Below are 8,923 nucleotides of genomic sequence, written 5' to 3' on the forward strand. Positions count from 1 at the left end.
ACTAAGAGGACAATCAAATGCAATTGACCTTATTCTTCACTGTTTGTTATGTCAGTCTATTAAACTCATATCATTTCATTCACAATGTTATTTATCACTAATCTTTACAACAAAAGGTCACATTGCATGCATAGTAAACTTTTCTAATATGTCTGATTCCGATCCTGTAAGATTTTTGTGAAATGTCCATTCTCAACAAGGAGAAACATTTGACCGCTGTATGCTCTGTATGGACGATGCCTTTGGGAAATAAAAGAACCAAGACAGATAACAATGCAATGCCTCACATCTCTAATCTAAAGGGAACTCAATTGAGTTAGACTGATAAATGAGTTTAAATACAACATAGGCAAGAGAAACTGGGATTACAGCACACGCAACATTTGTTGTGATTGTACTATCTGCTCAAGACGCAACTTGTTATTGACTGATATATATTGCTTTGAATGTTATTATCTAGAACCTTTGGGTTAAGATAAGATAAGACTTTATTTATCCCGAAGGAAATTGTTGTGCCAGAGTTACAAAAATACAATAAACACAGCAGCCTAATATTAAAACTTTACACTAAAAGTGCAGTAAAAAGAGCAATTTAATATTTACAGGAAACATGAAACATAGACGGTCACATAATGAATGTAAATATTACCAGTATTTAGTAGTGCAAAAAAAACATAGTGGCAGATACGTAATTGCACGTTATCATAGCACATTATTAATAATAATAATATTGCACATGTTATATAGCAGCGAGTGTTTTGTAAAGATGTTAATGATATGTATATTGCACATACTGTTGGTGTGGAAGTTCTCAGTTCCCTTTACTGAAGGGTGAAGAGTTGCTAACATTTATGGTGCCACATCACCTTTGAAAAGCCCAAATCAGTCAACATGTCCTTCTTATCCCCTCCTCTTTCCCCTTCTTCCACTAATCTTTGAAATGCACCCCTGACTACCCTCTTGCTCCACTTCTGACCCCTTCAACTGTAAGCACTTGTTTTGTAAATGTCCCTCTGCAGGAGGTGGTGGAAGGAGGCTGTGAGTTGTAGCCCGTCATAAAGCATTGTGAATGGGTGAGCAGCTTGTACCAGACACATACAGGGCTGTTAGCTGTCTGGATCCCAGGACTTAATCCGTACGCTGGTAGGAGTTAATAAGGGTTTAGAGGCGGGAGGACTGTCTATTTAGGCAGAACTTAAAAGTCCTGGTGGGGTTGATGTGGCTTTCAGGAATGTTCTTGTGCTGTCTAACACGTGTGTGCACAAATGCATGGGTAAGCACATGTATCAGGTACTTTACAAAAACATGTGCTAAAATTTGAATGACCACCGAGACTTTTATCTTAATAACAACAACACTTATACTTCATGTTTTGTTTCCACTTACACTCACAACAGTGTACATTAAACAAAACATTTGATTTTGAATTTATTTTTTTTGTTATAGATAATAGCCAAATGGTGGATAAGGTTCTTTACATTCACCTCCTCCATTACGTTTTCCTGCTGGTCCCCTCATTGTGCATCAGCGCTTTTACACACTGTTTATTGCATCCCTAACCCGTCGAATGCTTCCGTAATGAGTAAACACCTAACGGAGAAGTGAAACCTCTGGGTGTAACCATCCTGCCCCAGGACAGGAAGTCAGGTGGTGTATTTGCCAGTATGTCAGCGGCAGCAGGATAAGGCTCGGACATTGCATTGGAAACAACTCCTTCCTGTGTCAAAGGCATATTGGGCACAGCATAGAATACATCCCCCACATATGCACAAACACACACACACACACACACACACACACACACACACACACACACACACACACACACACACACACACACACACACACACACACGCACGCACACACACACACACACACACACACACACACACACACACACACACACACACACGGAGCAGCAGCAGGGTGCCTCTAATCTGATAAGCAGCATATTGCTCACTGTACGTGCTCGGCACCCCAGGGGCAAATGCAGTGCATCACACACAGTTAGAAACATTTGCGTTTTCCTCCAGTGACGGCTACTGGGCTGTAAACACTAAACACTGACTACAGCAAAAAATAAATGTTCTGTCCTGTGGCATATTTATATCCTGGTACAGAATATCTGAAATGTACTCATTACGACATATTGGTCCTGTATAAAGTGACATTTGTGAAACATGTTGGATAACTTCTAAACTTTTCCTTTCTTTGGATGCATGCTGATTTGTGACGGTGGGAAATTGTAGAATGTAATATATTAATAATATTATAAATGCTACACCAGCAAATATTTGAGACACCTCAGCTTTATGTTGTTGGTCATGGATACATATGTTGATGTGGACAGGAATAACTATATTGTTGCTTCACATCTTTTACATTGCATCATTTGTTGTGAGGGTTGGTAATGCATGACTTTTAAGCGTTTTTATGATTGCCTAGTCATATATGTACTGAAGTTAGCATTGTAACTGTGCTTGGGGCCATCATGCCCCTCTGTAATAAAGTATGTGTAGACAAGCTGCTTGGTATTTATAATGCTATCAATAAGTCTGGCATGTTCCAGGAAGTGAGAGGGCAGATCTCGCTTAGTGTTTCCTGTTAAAAAGAACATTGGTTTCGCTCTGCAGATCTGAGTCACATTAAAATAATATCAAGCTACTGTAAACAACAATATCTTATGTTGGCTTAACCTGTCACTCAATTTGCATTGCATTAAAATGTTGAAGTTGGAGATGCCTGTGGTGCAGTGGGTTGTGCGTTGGTGTTCGGATCAAGGGGTCACAGGTTCAAACCACACTGCAGTCAGCATGTCGTTGTGTCCCTGGGCAAGACACTTCACCCCAAATTGCTCCTGTGGGGATTGCCCACAGTATTGAGTATGCAAGTCGCTTTGGATAAAAGCGTCTAACAAGCGACATGTCATGTAATGCCTGAGAGAGAGGAATCTTTTTTCTGTAAGGGTTTTGCAACCACAATGATCTCACTCGTAATTAAAGAGAAGATTTGAGATTCTCAGAGTGTGTTTTTGCCTTTGGGATGTAAATATTTCAGAAAATGAAGCATCTTTAGTAGATGAACTCTGGATGACTGTGATACCTGTGGTTTCAACATCATTACACATCACATAATGCATTTAAACTGTTCGTTGGTAACTGTACCCTCCCTGCTCATTCAGATGGAAAGTGTATTTTGTTTAAACCATACCTGAAGTTCAAAGCAGGGGATGGTGATGTGTTGGGAAATAAACCAAAGCAATTACATGAAGCAGACACTTATATTTGTGTGTGTTCTTATAAGCAGCTCATGTAACAACATGAACAGATAGAACAGCGTTGAGGTGGAAAGAGCAAATGTCAGATCATCTTTGTTTGTGGTTTGCAGCCAAATGTGAGCAATTGTACATTTAGAAATATTTGAGGGACTGGCATTATCATTCGTGGCCACAAATAACAAATTAAATGAATAACCTTTTGACCATTTTTAGGAACTAATGAAAAATATTGACTTTTTGTAAATATTTAGTTTTTGAAGGTTATACATTTTGAATTATAATAGCTTAAACGTTTGTTTCCTCAGGCTTTACTTCATCATGTGTAGCCTGTCCTCTGGAACAAGGACAAACATAAGATCACAGAGGGAAAACCAGCACATCCATTTCCCTGTTTCAGTTGAATACAATTAGCTGGCACAGCCCTGTTTCCCTGGAAGTCAGCCATTGATCTAACCAGAAATTGTTGCCACAGGAAACAGGCCTCACCTCCTTGGTGCTCCAATAATCATCCCTCTTTTTGGCTGAAATGGCTCTAATTAGTCTTGAGCTGATGATTTTCACACCCCCAAATTGGCACAGACCCAATCCTCAGGTAACAGGTTGTGCATCTCGTTTTGCCAAGGAACAACAAAACAGAACACTGTATCAGCGATGACCTCGACACGTCAGGCGAGTACAAACAATAGCAGCAGCAGCAGCAACACTGGCACGCTCACGTTTACACTCACAAGTCTCCTTACAAGGAAATCTTACGACGTCCTGTCATTACAAGGTTCCGGATGGTTGCTAAACATGGCTGTCTGCTCACCTGCAGTGACTGTGTAGGGACACGTACATGTTGGAACACGCAAATACATACTGTGTAGACACACACATACACAGATACACACACACAAACACACATTATGCAGATACATTGTAAGGCCCAAGGACATTTGCACATGCATGCATGCACACACAATGGAACATATGCAGTACAATCTCCTGCAGTATTTTGGAGAAATGCACACTCAAATCCACACACTCACCTACGCACCTCTGTCTCCAGCCCCTTAATGTTGACAGCCAGACCTTGGCCTAGATACTTTGGCACAGCATCAGGGTGCAGGAGACGAGAGGATCAAGCGTAATTAATTGTATTAGGATTCTGGGATTAGCCAAACTACAAAAAATGTCAACATGCATGGATATTATTTTCAATGTAAAGCTGTAGTTTATTTAATACATGTTGCATCGCATTTGGTAAAGGATAGATTATGTAAACCTTGTCAAGTGCACTCCATGCTGCAGCTCATCATCAGCTAACTTCATTAACCAAAGTATATTTACTTAAACATGACCGCTGAGGGCTGCAGAACTCAAGGCTTCCCATTCACCTTACTTAAGCCCACACTGTGGGTCTCTCACATGTGTGTGTAGATGTGTGTAGGTTTGTGTGTACTATAATCTTATAGTCCATTGTTGTTTCATGCGGCTCAATTTGTGTTGCATTGCATTCTTTGCACTGTTAAAATGTTTGATTTATGATGTTGGAACGTTTCCCTAAACAAATACCTAACTGCGGAACTTATCATTTTGTATTAACTATAATATATCAAAGATTTCTGGCATGTATATATGTGATCTGTTTAACTGGCGGGTTAAACATTAACTTTTGAAAACTTTTCTCTAGTGTTGGATGTTCTGTTTTTTCAGCCGCAGAAGTTATGTGACACTGGGCTTCAGTCTGAGGCTTTGGTTTCTTCCAAAGACATTCTGTTTCTTTTTGCTTCCCTCTGTACTTGAAGTGGCTGCGTGGGTGTCTTTCGCAGCGCTGCCACTGGTTCCCTGCCAGTGACCGTACTTTGAACCAGCAGCAGCTGGGGCGTGAGCACAGCCAAAGATAGATGGCTAGCGGGAGCAGAGAAGCAAAGACCCAGCCTTCCTCTCGCTCTTTCTGTATCTCTCTCTCCTCACTGTTCTCTCTCTCTTTCCCTCTTTATCATTCTCTGTTTGTTTCTGTCTGTCTCACCCCTCACCCTGCTCTCCCTCCCTGCCTCCCTCTCTTCCTCTTCCCACGTCATTGGGCTTTCTCTACTAAAACTAGCGGGCGAAAAAAAGACACCGCCTTTCTCCTTTTTCTTTTCAGACCCACAGAGCCGTAATGCCATTTTGTTCCCTTCACCTAATTTCCTATAGTTTAACTGATAGCCCGTACTAGACACTAATAAGTCAAACTTGTCAATTATACGTATCTGAATTTTCTTTGAACTTCTCTAAAAAACATACATGTTGTGTTTTTTCTTTTGCAGAAGTGACTCATTTATTCCCTAGATACTTATAGCTTTTGGAAAAACTCTTATATTTCCAAAGAGATGTGATTTTCTGCCGACAGGGTGGCCTGTGTATACAATGTTGATGTTGGAAATGTTTGGATGTTCTCTCTCCCCCTTCTGTTTCTCCTTCTTCCCTTTTCCTCCTCTTTATGTTTTGGGAGGTATCAACATAAACCCTTGGAGTTCAAACAGGAAGACTACAAAGCAGAAAGTAATTGCTAACAAAGGAATGGAAGCCTTCAAAATACTTTAAAAGGTGTTACGTCATCTCTATACCTGTTTTTGTTTTGTAAAATGTGGTTGTTGTTGTTGTTGTTGTTGGTTCTCCTGCTGTGTCTTGTTCTAAATATAGCTTTTGATTGTATACCCCTAAATAACATAGTCGCTAATGCACTACAGATTTCCTCTTTCCTCCCCCTCACATGTTGCTCAATGCCTGTTTTGTGCTCTGAATCCTGAGTCAGACACAGGGGAGAGGTTGCAGCCATATACAGCTGTGTTGTCCATTATAAGAAGAAGTGTAATGCACATTCTTTACCAAAGATTGTTATTCTGAGACGTTATAGGATTTCTGTTGAACTAATCAAAGGCAGGCTATGCTGAAATAATTGAGATCCGGCCAGTGGATCAAAGCCCTTTGATCCAAGTGATGAAGGATAGAAGTGCTGGATTGCTTTGACTTTTTTTTCTTCTTTTTTTTTAAATCTTTAAGGCTCACTTTCTGGCCAATCATACCCTCTTTTATTTAAAAAAAAAAAAAACATAACCCACAAACTGCTCAGATAAATGTGTTTTCGGAATTCAAAGTTATTTTGGGCATGTTGTGTCTTTTAGCTATTGAAAAGAGCCACAGCGTGTCGGTGGTTTCTCCAATCAACAAGATTTAAAATGCCTATGCTACAGACTTAAAGCTAAGCACAAGGCTTTTGTTCACGAAAAGGGTTAGGGTTAGGGTTATAATGATAACAAATTGGTTTCCCTGAAGAAAATGGGGAACAATGTGGTAATCTAAATATTGATCAGGTATATTCCATCAATTTGCAATTCATTCATTGTATATGAATGTTGTGTCATATACAGTATGTGTGCATTTTTAGTTGTTGAACTTTTATTATAAACTTTATGCCAGTACAATCAGTATGTAGGTTATAACTATAGCATGTTAAATACTGAACATTTCACAGTGTGGTTCTTAAAGACCAGTAAGTGACATTATTACTAGGGAATCCATTTAGTGCATTTAGCAACATGTTGACACCTGTATCAAAGCAAAAAGAAAGAGAACTGCATGGCTGCTTCTTTATGTAAGTCATGCAGTGTATAAGGAAACATAACATGAAGGTCAATTATATGTTATGTTTCACTTAATCAGCTGATTACCAGCACACATTTCTGAACAATCAGCTGATTCAATTCAGTTTTTATTTTCTGACCTTACCAAACTGACATTTGCTTAGTTCAAGTTCAAAAACAAAAAAAATGCTTTGAAGTGAACACGTTTAAAACAACACAGACTTATGAGGCTTACTTCAGTTGGTTAGAGGTACAATCATTTAAACAACATGTTTTCCAACTAGTACATAAAGGAGTTCCTGCTTGAGACAATGTTAGCACTCACGCTCTGATTTTGCTCACGTGATATACAACTTTTGCTCAGTGCAGGTCTGTCCCTTCATGAGTGTTTGCGTCCCCATCCTCCAAAATAAGGGAGTCACCCCTAGCAAAGGATGTTAGTTGACATGCATGCTCATGATTTAAAAGGTCCCTACCTGCGCTGGAAAAAAACAGCACTTGTTTAAATAGTGACGCTTCCATTCATGACTTTGTTAATGGGATTGGGAGTGCACCAGCATTTGTTTAGGCTGCTAGTAACCATCTGCCACGGGCCACACTTCACCTGCCAGCTTTTCATGTCAGCGCGAACTCTGGACTGGCTTCATAGAGAAAGACACTGGTTATCTTTTTAATTAAAGCCAAAAGCGAGAAATTGGAGCATTTGTAGATTAAAGCACTTGTTTGACTGCCTGACAGTAGTCAGTAAGTCAACCGGACCCATCCTGAATACATTTCCCTTTTAGCCTTGTTTTTTTTAAATCATGTTGAAAATAACTAATCACTGCCTCAAATGTATAATGCAAATAATATGCATCTACTACACCATACCTTGAACTATAATTATGATATTCTAAAGTAGTTCCTAACTTTGTGCGTGTGTGCTTTGTGTGTTGAATTAATCCTTTTATCCATTTTCAGGATCGACCCACAATTCTCAGTCATCATGTCTCTTAAACACACTATAGCACACTACAGCTGGCCGACCGGGTGTAACTTATAACGTCTTAGTAACAGTTAATCCTATAGCATCAGACCTCTTAAGGCTGATTCTGCTTTTAGTCCATGGACTAAATGCATAGTCCATGGTGCTATGCATTTAGTCATTTCCTTTTCCATATATAAAACATATTTTGGTCTGCCTACATGGTCCAATGATGGAAACTGGATCCTTAAAATAGAAGCACGTGAATCTGAGAGCTGGCTGACTCAGTTAGTGGGGAAAAGTTGAGGTTAAGGCCAGGAAAGAGTCGGGGTGAGGTCATCCCTGGAAAATAAATTATGGGGGCCCCCCAAGCCACTTCGTACACTAATAAGGGGTGCCTCCCTCAAGGAAAACATACATTAACAAGGCTTTAGGTGAGAAACATCGTAATGAGAAAACAAAATACCTCATATGCCCATATGGCTTGGGCCTACAGTGGCAGTGGTTAACCTCTTAAATATGTACTCTTATCAAAGTTTGAAACGTTTTTGTTTTATTATTATAAACATCCCTCTGCTAAAAGAGCCTTGTATAACATTTTGTAGTTATCTTGCTTTAGCTGGAAACACTTATTTCTTCAGAAACCAAATACAAACATGGAGGTGAATTTCCCTCAGGGGCAATGCAGCAAAGTTGAAGCAACAGTTTATTAACTAAAATCCACTCAGCTGGTTTTGGGCTGACTGACTCCCTTGAACCCTTGCACCAGCTGTGACGATGAAATAGTTCATTTTAGTTCTGAGGGCGGAGTGCAGGGGCGAGTAGATGAATGAAACTCTTGTCCCGCCACCTCTGCATCAAGAGAATCATTGACAACTAGGGGTATTTATATTAACACCAAATATAGAAGAGGTATGCAACATAATGAACCCACTTTAGAAACTGATGTGTGAGCACTGTGACGGCAGGCTGGCATGACATCTTCGGCAGCCAATCACAGTCTACTACGTATTCTTCTTTCTCTACCCAATATGGCCAATGGGTTGAAGAAGGGAAGTGCTGTAAAGATGATAT

The sequence above is a fragment of the Notothenia rossii genome (assembly GCF_949606895.1).
Source record: "Notothenia rossii genome assembly, chromosome: 3".
NCBI lineage: Eukaryota > Metazoa > Chordata > Actinopteri > Perciformes > Nototheniidae > Notothenia > Notothenia rossii.